At 48.3% G+C, this 16,024-nt stretch overlaps 1 protein-coding gene and 1 long non-coding RNA gene across 2 annotated transcripts in view; one reads left to right on the forward strand and one right to left on the reverse strand.

Annotated features, from left to right (window-relative positions):
* The window catches only part of LOC146860759 (uncharacterized), a 61,192-nt gene extending 46,243 nt beyond the window's left edge, over positions 1–14,949 (forward strand). Inside the window, exons 2-3 of the long non-coding RNA XR_014978859.1 lie at positions 4,754–4,877; positions 14,308–14,949. This is a non-coding gene — a long non-coding RNA (uncharacterized LOC146860759). The remainder of the gene's footprint in view (positions 1–4,753; positions 4,878–14,307) is intronic.
* Positions 1–16,024, reverse strand: part of RASGRF1 (Ras protein specific guanine nucleotide releasing factor 1) — a 727,100-nt gene that overhangs the window by 5,636 nt on the left and 705,440 nt on the right. The gene's annotated exons all lie outside the window — the stretch shown is intronic.

A 16,024-nucleotide genomic window follows, 5' to 3' on the forward strand; every position in this document is an offset into this window, starting at 1 on the left:
CTGTAAACATAAATAAACATTTGGTCGAAGGGATGTCACTGGCCAAAGTTGCGGTTCTGGGAACGTCGCCGAGCCACAACCTTGCCGTGGTCCCGTTTCTTATTTTACAAACCCAAACAGACAAATAATAAAGCACCGGATTACGACTGAGGGAATACAACAGGCTGAGGGCACGTCGCTATTCACAAACTATTTCAGTCCAATGACAACCAGTTTAGATTTCACTTCAGCACTATCCCATATCACGGTCAACGGTTAAGCCCCTAAGTAGGAATGGCCTGTTCCCCTTCCCCCCCCCTTTACAGTTACAGCGCCCCTCATCACGGCCTCAAAATCCTTGAAGCGGGACCCGCCCCGCTCTCGCTAGCCAGAGCAGCGCCCACAAAGTCGCCAGACGCGCACACCCCTCACCCGAAGCTCGGAGAAGTCCACCATTTTCAACCCTCAGACATCCTCGCGCTCTGCGGCCGCCGTCGTCACGTGACTTCGGAGCAGGAAGTGGCAGCCCTGAAACAGCTGTGCAGCCCCGCCCCTTGCGCCCCGGGGGCCTGTCAGTGGTAGCAGCTGACCCCATCCCTATCCCCAAGGACGTACACATTGTGTCCTGCGTGCGACGTAAACAGGTGCAGAAACTGACACCAGTGACTGGGACACTGCTCACATTATGAGTGTCCTGGTCAATACTCATTTACTACACAGGAAAAGAACTGCGCCTTCACACTCCAACGTTTGGTTACAAATATGTAGAGTCTTGTAAATAAAAGAACACTGGAAAGGAGAGAGATATGGCTTAAGGCTAGAGCGGCCGACTTTGAAGTGGGGAACCAGGTTCGAGTCTAGTGGGAGGCTCAAGCATCCTGTGATTCTGGGCAAATCGCTTAATCTCCTCCTGCCCAAAAAAACCAAGCATTGGCATAGCCAATAGGTCTTGCATTTGGGATCTTATAAGTTTCTAGCCATGCCACAGTTGATGTTGCTGCACTGCATAACTAAATTCTTATAAGGTTTCAAAGGCGAGACCTATTGGCTATGCCAATGCTTGTTTTGTGTTTGCTGCGCGTTCAAAGCCCGGTCAAATGTCAGCCTATGTCGTTTTACCAATTGCTTCTTATTTTATCTTAGAAATGTTAACTTTTCATTCAGTGACTGCAGAGCTAGAGAACTGTCTCACAGTTGTGCTGGGCACGCAACATTTAAATAGCTTATACAGTTCAGAAGTTGTAAAAAAAAAAATCTTATAACTGAAGTGAGATGAAAGCAAAACAAATCAAAATACTTTACTTGGTGGGGTGCAGATGAAAAATATTTGCTGAAATTCCTATTTCCACACATTTGTTGTATGCTATATAGTTGTATAAGTAAAACTGAATGTCAGTGGGAAAGTTTGTGGCCAATTCAGTGTAATATAAATGAGCATGTGCTTACACTTTATGATTTAGTAACATATTTATCAAAAGTGAGTTTTTAAATATGAACCAAGATACATTCCTGTACCTGCGTTGATGACAAAACTATCTGTGAACTAAGAGGCAAGTCAGGGGCGTGCGTACCCTAATATGTCTGCTGGATTTTTATTATACATGGAGCAAAAGTTTAGTTTATTGAACTATAGAGTTTTTTTCTACAGCAGACATACTGAACTTGATAATTTGAAGGTGCTCTCCTGTGTGAGAGTGATGAGAAAAGCTACTCTGTGAAGCAAAATATTTGCCTTGGGTCACACAATTTAAGATGAGTTTATGGGTCAAGTGAATTACAGTTAGGTCGAGAAGTCATTAAACCTGCAGGTCTGGAAAATAAATTCAGGTTTTTCTAGACCTGATGGTTGTGAAGATTAGATGAAATTAAAATTATCTTTCTGCCCACAATACTTTTCCTGCGGCAGTCCCTCACATTCTAATCAGGGGGCTGGGTGGCGAGTGGAAAGAAACTTTAATGTAGTAAGACAGATGACAAAACGGCTGGGGGGGTTCCTAATTGGATCAGTTACTACCTTGTGGCTTACATCTGCTGTTTTCTAGAGTGGAACAGACTAGAATCGGAGACGTACCGGTGCTTCACAGACCAGCGTTGATGGGTATGCATCTATAGAAGGCCACTTGGTCCCAAACAAACAGTGAGCATAGGCCTTTACTCATCCCCGGTAACATGGGGGACTTTAGCAACCTGATATAAGGTGGCCATCAAAAAGGGGTTTATAAACCAACCGTCACCAATTAATTCCATCATAGGCAACCCTGACTTTATCCCAGAAGCATCGGGTGAATCCTATTTGTTGGCAGGGGGCAGGTTATAAAAGAGATGGAGATTTCTGTGACCACATGATATTAAAATCATGTGAGCAAATTAAATCTGAATGCAGCCGTACTGAAAAATAAAGAAGGCAATATCTCCAAATTAGACATTGGGCCACTGAAAATTCTATCCAGCCATTTGCAAGTAAAAGCGAACAGAATTTGAAAGATGAATGTTTATGAAGACTGGCAATAAATGCCACCTCTCAGACATATACAAGTTACTGGTAATCCCTGCCCAAGAAGTATGCATAACTGTTAGTCTAAGGGATGGGAGCGAGAAATGGGCTGAGCCCTATCTGACGTTTAATGGAAGGATATTTGCTGGCGTACGATTGAGAAAAAGCGCCTGTCAAATCATGTTACATTGATATTGCACTCCTGTCAATACCCAAATGTGCCCGTTCCAAGTCCCAAGAATGATGGAGGAGATGTGGAAACTGTTGCTTCCGCTTACAGCATCTGTGACACTACTTCAAGCAGAAAAGATTCCAGAAACTGGTCTTCAATTATATCGACACCATGTTTGATACTGAGATTCATACTCCTGAACAGACAGCCCAACCCTGTACTCTCCCCGAAGAGCAAATTGATATTAACTAGTCCTGTGTGTGTTGCAAAGTAAACTATATTCATATTTTGAGGCTCTGACAAAATACCAGATTAAAGGTCCTAGATACATGTTTTATGAACCTAATGCCAATGGAGAAGTTGGCAGCAGCCTTTGAACATGGAGGAAGATTTCGGGCAACCAGTGTTATCCCACCCGTCTTTCGATGCCAAGCAAATTTAAGGAATTGCCTTGTCCCAGTTTCTTCAGCTCACAGGACAGGTGGAAGACCAACGATAGAAAATCTTAAAGAACAGTAAGATACGTTGGTTCTATTACGACTTATATACAGTCGGGTCGAGGTCTCTAAGTGGTCTCACTATCTATAGTGTGTGTAACTAGGTGTACTCACAAGCTGTGAGTTGGAGAAAGGGATGATATATTTTTTAAGGTACTGGGTTTCATGGTTAATGCCCCTCGGCCTTCAGAAATAGGCAGTTGTATTTTGAAAACACTTAATAAAATCGATTTAATCCATACTGTGGTGGTTGATAAACATGAAGACTAATGGTCTTTCTCAGCTAATTGTGGTACGAGTTGTTGAAATAAGGAGTTTACCGTCATGGGTGCCTGCTGTTGTGCAGCAGCATTACTGAAGTGTGGGAAGCCCTTAGTCCCTGCCTAGCCAAAAGCCTAAAATTCATACAATTAAGAAGAGGTGACTGGACTCTGGTAGGGCACGTCTCTATATTATTAGCTGGCGAAGACGCACTTTTCTTCTCTTGCTGTTGCCAGTGTGATGGGGCGTGGGAGAAGGGTTTTTATTAGTGATAAGCACCTCTAGCCAGCCGTCAGCCACCCAGGCCTTTTTCTGTACTGTCATGCAAGCTGCTTGGCAAGCTCCAACAAGGATTTGCAATGCAATAGGTCGCATTATAAAAGTGTGAGCAGTTGGCATTGTTAATAATAATTAATAATGCAACACTAGCTATTGGCATTGTAAATGATAATGGCATTTATTTATGTTTGTTTTATAAAATAGATAAAAAAGGCATTGTCATGAACAATGCCAACACTTTAAACTTTTGCAAATGCGAGACCTATTGCATTGCAAATGCTTGTTATGTCTCTCTCCTACATACTCCTGGGGAATCTTTTACATATTTGGTGCTCCGATGTCCTGTAACGTGAAAGATGGTATTTTATGCAATGTTAGCTTCCATGTGGCTCTTTTCTCTGTAACACATTCTGTTACCGCCTTTTATACAACATCACGTTGCATTCAGGACATTGTAGTTTCACTCCTTAGTTTATCAGTTTAAGTACTCAAAGTGCAAATACTGCTACTAAAAACATGTTCTTATGACTGGCAAAAGGTCTCAAACATGACACAATCTATTAGCAGCTACAATAATCGAATTAACTCACTAGTATTGTGGATGAGGTGGGGGCTCCCTACAAGTGCAAGCAGTCACAGCTCCATGCAGGTGTAAGACAAGTCAATTAATTGTTACTTGATAAAGTAGTTCAGTGTGCAAAACACCTACCCATAGGCTTGCAAGATAGCATGTTTGAATTTTAGACTCACAAGTGTAAGTGGAGAAACTATGGGCCTAGCAGATATCTGTCAGCCATTAGTGTACAAGTGCATATTCTCCATAAAGAGCAGATTCCAAAGGCTATGAATTACTGCAAATATATACCTTTTCTCTAAAAGAAAAACATGTTTCCCTAAAATCACCCCCAATTTGGTGCATGTTGCTTAATTCATTACATTACGTCTGCCTAGGTATAAGTTTGGACCACTAAAAATGCACTACCAATGCTTGATACTACCTACAACGTTTTGTTAATCCATTATACTGGCATGGAACTTCCATGTGACCAGCTGTTTTCCCTTCACAAATAGGCCTGGGTGAAATTCCTGTGGTGCTAAAGCAATGAAGTGAATTTCAAGTTACAGTTGTTACGCAAAATTCCCGAAATCATGCCAGCATGCCACGTGATGAAATTACTACTCGCTGCGGAACAACGTGAGTGACCAGAACAAGTGAATCTGTTGTATGCCGCACATGTGTTTTTTGCACTTTTTTGTGTGAAATGCGTCCTCATGTTCAAAATGACTAGAAATATAGTGGTAACTGTATTTAATAACATCTCGCGCTGGGTCTGCATTACAAAAGTGGCGTTAAACCAGTGCAAATTATTTATTGTGAAGTTACTAGTTACAAGTTTTGCCCTGGAAAGTTACTTCAAATTTGCTTAAAGCAGTGTTTTGAGCTGCCATGCATTACTTTGCATCAGGGTGTTTTCCATGGGTGGTACACTGGTGTTCCCAAGCAAACACCCATGGGTTTTGACGTAAGGCACTATCTACTAATAATAGTAGACACGATGTTGTGCCAAAAAATAACACCTTATTGACATTGGTGTTAACTTGGAGAAATGTCTTGGTTTCTCCAAGCTTTTCTTACTTTTTTATGTGTGATGCACTCCAAAGTGACAAAACTTTTAAAGTTTGTTCTAGGCATAATATTTTATACTGGGAGTAAACGGTATCCTTCCAGGGCAAACCCTATACTAAACATGATGCAGACAGTTTTGCTCTATGGTGTGGCACTAGGCAACCCGACTGTGTACCAAGGCCAGATAAACAGCAGGAAAGTGCCATATCTTAATTGGTATGGTACTTTCCTGCTTAGATATGGCACTTTTCTGCTGTCTCCCTCTCACACAACGCAGCCCAGCAACTTTAGTCGAAATCTTGCACAAGTTAAAAGTTGCCTCTGCACCACAGGTCAGATCTACAAAGACTTTGGATTGCATGCACCTTGTTGCATGCAATTAAGAAACTGGGCCTGCATATGTGACTTTATGAAGTCACATATATAATGTGACTTCATAAAGTCACATTATATATGTGCACTGTATTTTATTGCTCTGACAATGTGACTGGGTCATATGTAAACATGTATCAAATCGATGACTTTGTCCACTGCTGTGTATTTAAAGGGACCTTTTGAAAAGTGTAAAGTTATATTGTAAAGTGTGTGGTGTATTTTCCACTATTTTTAGAAACACCAACATGTGTTATCTATAATGCAGCTATTTTTCCACCTCTAGAATCAACTGTTTGTAATGCAAAATGCCTCAGATTACTTCATTATGCCACGTCACATAATGACGCGTAATTATGTGTAATTGTTTGGGCATTACATGTACTTTCTGAGAATGAAATTAGGCACGTTCTGCCTCATTGGCTGAAATTAGGTGAATTTCACTGAGAAAAACAAAGGTTAAAGTGAGTTATAGTTAAATGACAATGTCAGTTGCAACATAACATTTTAAACAAAAAAAAGTAACTATAACTCAAGCCCTTGCCATGCACAATTTTGTCTTAAATGATGTTATTTCAGATGTCATGAGTGTTGTAATATGTGAGAGTATAAGTAGTGAATGGTGAGGGCGGGAGTTATAGTTACTTGAGAGATTTATAATTACTTCAGATAACTATAACTGGTGAATTTCAGCGGTTTGTTTATTTTTATATGTTACATTGCAACTGACAGTTTCACCTAATATAACCTCACTTTAACCTTTGTTTTTTTCAGTGACTTTCTAAAGTTTATTTGAATACTGAACTAAAATTGTGCCTTTAACCTTTGTTTTTTTCAGTGACTTTCTTTTTTTTTTTTTTTTTTTTTTTTGAAACCGTTTATTACAATCTCAAATATATACAGGTATGGGCCTACAACCTTCCGGCCGGCCGCTAAAGTGACAGAAATAAGTGACATATATACAATAAGGCACTTGGCGTTACAGAGACGCTAAAGCAGGAGGTATCAACAACGTGGGCCACATGACTCTGAGCCCACAATACGGTTTCGTTTTATACAACACAACAACATAAAACCACACCCGCAAGGCAACCCGAGAGCAAAAGCGACAATATATGCTCCTCAAATGGAGGGACCCCAACCATACACTAAAATCGAAGGAGTGGAGGGGGAATAGGTCCGGGACTGGGAAAACACTGTGCCCGGGATTGAGGGAGGGGGTCATCTAGGGGGACGGAGCTGGTGAAGCGGGAGGCAACAACGGCGGCTCGCAAATACCCCCGCGGTAGGCGTTCCAGGGGCCCCACACCTTCAGCCACGCCCCAGGCTTACCCCGCGCCACATACACCACCTTCTCTCGGAACATGCACCAATCCATGTGTTCTTTCCAGGCCGACACTGCCGGGGGCCTCTGGGATCCCCACAGTTGAGCGATGTCACGTTTGGCAATCATATAACCCAGCGTCACCCATCGCGTCTGCGGAGCCGAGTAGTCGGTCGGTTCCCACACATTCAGCAGGCATCTCCTCGCTTCAGGCACCAGCACGACATGCGTAACCGCTCGCAGGACCTCATGCACACCATGCCAGAATCGCTCCACCCTCGGACATTCCCACAGAATATGTAAAAAAGTCGCCAATGCACCGCACCCACGCCTACACAATCCATCCTCGGCATAGCCCATACGCAAAAGCCCTGGCCCCGTCATGTACACCCGGTGAAGTATCTTAAGCTGGACGAAGCGAAGGCGAGCCGGGATGGCCACCTCCTTCGGGGAGGCCACCGCGGAAATCCAGTCCTCGTCGTCCAGCTCCAACCCATCGGCAACCCAAGCCTCGCGGAGCCCAGTCAGTAAGCCCGAGCGGTCATTAATCAACTTCTTGTAGATGAGGGAGATCGTGCTGTCCGGAACGTGGCCATCTAGCACTCTATCCTCCAGTGGGGAGGACTCCGGGATGGCGGCCACGTCTGGGAAGACAGAACCCAGTGCGTGACGGACCTGCAGGTATCGAAAGTATTCACTGCCCTGCAGCTGAAACTCCGCCTGCAGTGTCTCGAATGCTTTGAATCCTCCCCTCGTCCAGAGATCCCCCACTGTACTAATGCCTATCGTGTCCCACCTATCGAAGCCCTTCGAGGTCCATAGGGAGCCCAACCTCTCAGACGCATACAACGGTGACGCCCGGGTCAAACGGTCCTTCCATCCCATAGCTGCATTGGCCGCGTGCCATACTCGCACCATGACACGCGTGGGTCCCGTCAGGCAGGAATCGGGCACGCTAGTGTAGAGCGCTCGATTGTAATCGCCACCGGGCAGGAGCGTCTTGTCCATTTCAAATGCCGGGTTTAAGGCGGGCCCGTAAAGGCCGTGATTAATTGCAGCTAATTGGGAGGCCCAGTAATACCGCTTAATATCCGGGAGGGCAATCCCTCCGTCATACCACGGGAGCGTCAACTTTGCCAGGGCTATACGCGGCCTCCCGTCCCAGAGCAAGCGGCGCTGCAAACTCTCCACCTCACGGAAGTAGCGCGCCGGGACCAGATCCATCGAGTTCTGGAGAGCGTACAGAAAGCGCGGTAATGACATCATCTTGAACAATGCCGCCCGGCCGAGCGGCGAAAGCGGCAAGCGCCGCCAGCGCGCGACGTCCTCCTTCAAGCGCTGGAGGGGGGGAAGCAAATTCCGCTCGTAGCGGGCCACCGGGTCCAGCGTAATATAGACGCCCAGGTAACGAAACCCCTGCGAGGCAATCTGGATCGAGCAGCCCCGCGGGAGAACAGGAGCCTCCCCGGAAAGCACATAGACACAGGATTTAGCCCAGTTGATGACAAGACCTGAGTTACGGCCGAAGGAGCGCAGAACATCGACCAGGACAATCAGTGATTTACGCGGGGAGGCTAAGTACAACAGGATGTCGTCGGCATAGAGGGACACGCGGTCCTCATACTCAGGGGTCCAACGGAGACCACGGATAGAAGGGTGCCACCGCAGCCACTCCGCCAGGGGTTCCAAGGCCAGTGCAAACAGGAGCGGCGACAGGGGGCAACCCTGTCGCGTGCCCCGTCCCAGCACGAATGGGGCCGAGACTCGACCATTCACCACCACCTGCGCCAATGGGTCAGAGTACAACAATTTGACCCAGCTGATGAATCCCGGGCCAAATCCAAATTTCGCCAACATCGCCCAGATGTACGGCCACTCGAGCGTGTCAAACGCCATGGTGGCGTCCAAGAACGCCAAGATGGCCGGCTCCCGCACGAATGGAACACGCGCGAGCACCCCGTGCAAGCGCCGCAGGTTAAGGGCCGTGTTGCGATGGGGAATAAAGCCGGACTGGTCTTGGTGGACCAGATCGCCCACCACGCCGCCCAGCCGGTTGGCAAGCACCTTGGCGAGGATTTTAGGCTCCGCATTTAAGAGCGAGATCGGCCGATAGGATGTAACCCGGTCTCGCGGTCTCCCCTCCTTGTGGATAACCACGATGGTAGCTAGACGCTGGTCCGGCGGGAGGGAGCCCCGCGAGCGGGCCGCAAGGAACATCGTGCGGAGGTAAGGTGCCAGTACATCCGGTCGCAGCTTATACAATTCGATAGGAAGGCCATTCGGGCCCATGGCCTTGCCCGAGGCGACCGAGCGTATGGCGAGGGCGATTTCATCCGAGGTGGGAGCGGCATCCAACGAATCCCTGTCCTCCACTGAAAGCGAGGGCAGCGCGATGTCTCGCAGCAGGGCATGGGAATCCTCCTCCGAGCAAGGAGAGACAGGAGAATATACCTCGCGGAAATAATCCGCGAAGCAAGAAACAATGCCTTCCGGCTCAGTAATTCGTACACCATCCATCCTCTCAATCAGCGGGACCACACGACTAGCTCTCTCCTTCTTATCCAACCACGCAATCAGTTTGCCAGCCTTATCACCCACATCGTACAGTCGCCCCTGTTGCTCTCTGCTAAGGCCCCTGGCCGCCTCCGTGACGAGGGCCCTATAGGCCGCCTGCTTAAGGTGTAGAACATGCAGCGCCGCGTCAGTCACCCCACTCCCCAGACCACCCTCCAATTCAGTAATTTCGGCCTCCACCCGGGTCACCTCCTCCTGTGCGCGTCTGCGGGCATGGGAGATAAAGGAGAGGGCCTCCCCTCTGAGAACTGTTTTGAAGGCTTCCCACAGGGAGATAGCCGACGGGACGGACCCCACATTCTCCTCAAAATACCGTTGCAATGATTTAATCAGGTCAGCACGAATAGTGGGGTCACGCAGGTACCAAGCATTGATTGGAGCTACCCTGCCCTCTCCCCTCGGGAAGACACCCAAGTGCAACAGGAGCGGGGAATGATCTGAAATACCCCGCGCCAGATGGCGCACCTCTCCCACCCTCCCAGCATAGGCCGCAGGGACAAGGACATAATCAAGCCGCGAGAGGCTACCATGGGCACCCGAATGGAAGGTGTACTGCAGCTGGGTGGGATGCTTTAAACGCCAGCAGTCCACCAATCCCAGTGTGTCCAAAAGGCCCGCTAGCCACGCCTGTGCCCGGGGGAGGTCCCTAGGGGGATGACGATCCATAGTCCCAGAAGCCACCGCATTGAAATCCCCCCCAACCACCAGAAGCCCCCCCCGGGAGGTCAAGAAGGAGGCGTCCCAGATCTGCAAAGGTGGTGGACTGTAGCCCCGGTGGGACGTACACAGAGACAAAGACAACTACCTTGCCCTCCATCCTCCCCACCAAGACAGTGTAGCGTCCCCTCTCATCATGGCGCACCTCGTCTATTTCTAGCGGGAGCGAGGTCTTGACCATAATGCCCACCCCCCGCGAGCCTGATGTGAAGCCCGAGTGGGCCACCAAGCGAAAGCCACGGCGATTCATGGCACAAAAGGAGTTACCAATAAGGTGTGTCTCCTGCAGAAAGACCACATCAGGCGAAATCCGTTTCAGATACTGCAGGACCACACCCCGCTTGATCCTATCACCCAGTCCGTTAACGTTCCAGGACAACAAAGTCAAATCCCTACCCCCCATCACATAACGAAGCCATCATTTGTCCCCCCCAGAGCATCTCAAAAACAACAATACAATAACGGGTTTGCCTTGCGGTAGAAACGAACCACACCCCACCCCAACCCACCCAACCCAACAGAACTCCCCCCACCCTGCACCCCTGCATGAGCCCAAACAGCCCCCCCAAAGTGCAGTGTGCCTGTCGCCCCATAGATAAGAAAACTAACTAGTCCCCCAGAGGAGGGGGGAGATCCCCCAAGCGACCCCACACGACCTCCACAGGAGGGGAACTTACCCTAACAGTCAATAGTGACAACAACGCAGTCCAGAGCAAGGCCTACCATTAGTCCCTCAGTCCTGATCCGGCGGGCCCTCCCCACCAACCGCACCCCCCCCACCCCCCCGGCCCCGATCTCCGGGCAAAGTGTCTAGCCAGTCCCCGGCCACCTCGGGACGATCAAAAAAGTGCGTGTGGCCATCCACCTCCACTCTCAGCTTAGCTGGAAAAAGCATCGCATATTTGAGATTCAGGTCCCTTAGGCGACGTTTAACTCCAAGAAAGCTCAGTCTCTGCTTTTGGACTGCCGGAGTGAAGTCAGGATAGAAATTGATGTCCATATTGTCAAGTTTGACCGGCCCTTGTAGCCTGGAAGTCTGTAGGATAGCGTCTCTGTCCCGAAAATTGAAGATCCGGGCGATGAGAGGCCTCGGAGGGGCTCCAACCTTAGGCCTACCCCCGGGGACCCTGTGGGCACGCTCCACCGCAAAGAATTTACTCAGCCCCCGAGGCTAGAGATGGGTGAGAACCAGGTCCTCAACAAATAGATCCGCCGCCTCCGCCTCGCGTCCCTCCGGCACCCCGATAATGCGGACGTTGTTCCTCCGGGCCCGACCCTCGGAATCCTCCAGCCGACGATTCATCAGGGCGCTCGCCTGGCCAAGCCTGCGCACCTCCTGTTGGAGGGCCGCCACGTCCGTTGTGAGGCCCGTGGTAGAGTGGGCCAAAGAGTCGACCCGGTCGTTGGTTTTAGACAAATCAGCCCTCACGAGGCCCACGTCCACGAGGACCGAGTCAATCTTCTGCGCCAGAGTGTCGAAGCGCTGGTCCACCGAGGCCTTCATCTCGGCGATGGCGCCCATGACGTCTCGGAGGGTCAGGTCCGTGGGCAGAGCGGAAGCATCAGTCGGGCCCGTAGGGGACCTACGCGGCGCCTCTGGGGATCCCTTCTGGAGGGTGTAGCGGTCCATACTGTTGGATTGATGGGCCGCGCCACGGCGGGTCGATTTTATCTTAGCCCGATCGCCATCTTGTTTTGTGGACATGGTTTCAATCCCCAAGACGAGTCAGTCTCCTCAAGAAAGGGGGGGGGCCGACAATCCAGTTCAAGGGGTCCAGGGGGGAGCGACCACCGCTCCGCAGGACGGACCGCAGCTGGCGGACCGGCAGGGCACCCCAACGAGACCACACCACCGCACACCGCCCCGCAACCCAACCTCGCCTGGCAGCAAGGAGGGCGCAAAAGCGAAAGTGAAAGTGCGGGGTACGCGAGTCACCCAGCCTCGCCCGCCGCTGTTGTTCACTTTGTGTCCGGATCGCCCCACAACTCCAGTACGGGGGGCCGGTGTGGAGAAGGCCGCAAACCTCAATCGATGCTCCTGCCGGTGTCCGAGGTCCGATTTAAAAACGGAAAACGGGCGTCACCTCTGCTCGGGCTCACAAATACAGTCCCCTCATCTAGGACAGGATTCTGTCAGGATTTATGCAGGAGGTCGCGGAGGTCCTCGGGAGCCTCGCACCTACGCGGCCATCTTGGTTGCGCGCTAGGCTCCTCCTCTCTTCTGTGACTTTCTAAGGTTTTTTTAATATGACTCATTGTCAATATATAAAAAGCAGGCCTGTTGGTTTTGTCAAAGGGGCATTACAATGTTTGCTAATAAAAATTCAAATAAAGCATTTGTAGTTAAAACAATATTAAATAAGTCACAGACTCTTTCTGTTACACTCCTCAAGCTGCATAATGCAGCCATAATAACTACCACAAGGAGTCCCTGTATTGCCCAGCTGAAGAACAAAAGCTCCAGGTTTGGGTTTTTTAAGTATTTCTGGTGGGCTGCTGTACTCCCTGCAGCCCCCCACACCACTTAAAAAATATGCTGGTGGCATCACTGCCCAGACTGGGGCACCACCATGGATCAAAATGTATTTAAATTGTCCCACGTGGGGCATTATGGGGCGCTCCTTCCCGGTACATTGAATAATAATTGAGCAGCTTCTTTCTACTTTTATAATTGTATTATTAATATTTCTGTGGGTGTCCTGTTCCCACCCAGAACACCCACAGCTTTTTTTGGGGGGCCATCCCATGTTATGTGTAGCCCCTATTGGTTCCCCCGCCAGCACCCATTGAAGGAGCTGTCCACTTTTTGTTTTTGGTGGATACCTCAGTGCCCACCCGGGGCACTCACATCTGTAGAATATGTTGAGGGCTGCGGGTAGAGCCCTGCGGTTCCTGCCAGTTCCTCAGCTAGCATTCACCCCCCCCCCATTCTGGGTGCTGGTGTTAGACAGCAACAACTACGCTCCTGCCCTTAGGGAGCAGATCTGCTCCCCCAGCAGGAACAAACATTCTCTCTTACCCAAACATTCCCAGGCAGGGAACAGAAGGAAAAGTTTACTCCCACCAGGTGGGACCATTACTGCTCGCGTCAGAGGCAAGAAGCATAGAGCCACTTCCCCCCTTCTACCCCGAAAAAGGAACTTGCCCCAGGGGATATGGTACTATGGCTCTGGAAGGGGCCGCTATGGCCTACTCTCCCAAAATATTTGATCAGCCCTGTGGTATGGGGTGCTCCGGGTGTTCAGAGGCTCGGGGAGAAGTCCTGCATACTTGCTCCCCAATTAAATTCACATTGGCCACAGGAGATGGGGTCCCCGGTGCTTAAGGAAGATTTAGGGAGGGGGACTCAAGGCATGCCCCTCATAGAGCGCTTTCAGCACTCTATATTGTAGGGGTTCACTATACTCATGGTTAAAATGCACTCATGTGTATTCTTATCGTTTGCAGTGTTTTATGAATATTAAGATGTATTTAGTCGAATCATTTAAACATTTATCATAGTGAAATCATTGTTGTATGATCATATATGAATCATCATTGAAGTTTGAAGTTTATTGGTTTGTATAGCGCTGAATCACCCATGAGGGTATCTCGGCGCTTAGGACGGCAGAGAGCATCAGAGTAAAGAAATTTAGAAGAGGTGAGTTTTTAGCAGCTCTCTGAACTGAGGTAGATTCTGGCAATTGCGTAGATGAAAGGGTAATTTATTCCAGAATACAGGAGCAAGGTAAGAGAATGCTTTGCCTCCACTGCGTGCCTTTTTTACCCTGGGGGTGGTTAGCAGAAGTTCCGAGCTTGATCTAAGTGCTCGTGCTGGGGTGCATTCCTGTATATGTAAAATAACAGGATGATATTATATTCCCATCATGTAACTGTGTTTAGTTTAAGTTGCCCATGTCTAGGCACAAAGTAGCAGAGTGTTTATAGTTTCACATCTCCTTGGTCTCTCGAGAAATAAATAATTAAATACATGTTGTGTTAGAAAAACAGATTGTTCTCATCCTTCTGCAGGTGCCGGAATGCAAACTAATTATTTTTAGATTGAAGGAGATACCTGGAATGTCTATGAAGATGGCTGAAAAGCGAGAAGGGAGGATGCCTTCCGTGTCTGGCCTATCTGGGAAACAGGGCCATCCGAACAAAGAAGGTTCATCATGTCCATGGCTGGAAAATCACCACACTGACAAAGTTGCAATGGAAAATTTCTGATGACGTATTATCAGTCGAACCCCATTTTTTTGTATGATGTGCAGGGACAGTGAGACCAGACTTCTGCTAGCTTTCGGAGGAGAAGGAGCATCTTAGAGCAATCTCCAAAGCCTTAAGCTAATCAACCCATTTGACGTGAGTGCTTCTTAGGAAGTCAACACGTGCTGACACCTTTGGGAAATGATAGAAGAGGAATTAGGTAGGGTCTCCATTTAGACTAGTGTAGGGAAAGCTTTTGTTTCCTCCTAATGAAAAGGGATCTGGACTCTGCATCTATTCTTTATTGCGTTCTGATTTTGGAGTTTATTATCCTATGTCTTTTGGGCGTTATAACCTATATTCGTGGACTCGGCTCTGTATTGATCTTCCTATACCTATATAATTTGATTCTTCGTTGTGTTTACATCCAATTGTTTTTGGCCTTATAATAAATCGACAAAACCGAAGTTCGGAGTCTGTGGTCCTTTAAGGCATATATATACCGAAGTATAACCCTGAATTGTTTTGTTCCCCTCAGCCACCTTTAGTACGTAAATAAAAGACCATCGGCGCCAACCTAGTAGGATAGATAAAGGGTGCAAGTTGGCGTAATCACCCCCACCCCAAATACATAAAAGAAAACAAATCAACCCCCCCCCCCCTCTTTTGTGGTGCTGAACCATAACCTCACTGTTACCGGCTTTCTTATTTGTCGCCCTCCAGGACCATCTTGTGTGTTTTGGGAAGATTTATTGAATAAAGTCATGTTACATGCTAGTAGAGCAGCGAATTTTACCATCTTAGGTGACTTAAATCTTCATCTTGAGAATGACGGGAACGTGGAGATTGCCAGTTTTCTGGCCGATCTAGAGGCTTACCAGCTGACTCAGTGTGTGCATGAGTATACGCATGCTACAGGGCACTTACTGGACCCTTTATTTTCTAACCTAACCTCGCTGAAGGTTCAGCCACCTGTTCCACAGGTCTGGACAGATCATTTTCTGGTCTCGTTTTCACTGCTCCAGTTTTAAAACATCCCTGGCATAAGCTGGACATCAGTCATCTTTCATTTTTTTCGTCCAGCCACAGGCCGCAGCTGCCACCAGACATTGAGGTTGCAAATTCGCGTTTTCATGACTGGTTGACACTCCAACCCCTGGTTCAACGATTCGTTGACCAAAGCCCAAAAATATTGTAAACAGCTTGAGCGAGCTTGGAGGCGCTCGTATGATTTGGTAGTGAAAAACAAATACAGAGCGTCTATTAAGCTCTACCATAAATTAATTCGGAGAGCACGAGCAGAGTTTATTGCCGAAAAAATCTCGGTCAGCACTAACCCCTCTAAGACAATTTTCTCTCTGCTTAAAGGCATGAAGAGTGTGGGTGCATCAGGGGACTCTCCAATTTCATCGAATCATCAGTGTAACGATCTGGCCAGGTATTTTGTGAACAAGGTTGAGAAGATATATCAAAGCCTTCCCACCTCTGCCTGGTCGGGTGCTATGGGTGGGTCAGGGGATTCTGGACCCTGGGTGGGCAA

The sequence above is a fragment of the Triturus cristatus genome, chromosome 3_1, assembly GCF_964204655.1.
Source record: "Triturus cristatus chromosome 3_1, aTriCri1.1, whole genome shotgun sequence".
Lineage (NCBI taxonomy): Eukaryota > Metazoa > Chordata > Amphibia > Caudata > Salamandridae > Triturus > Triturus cristatus.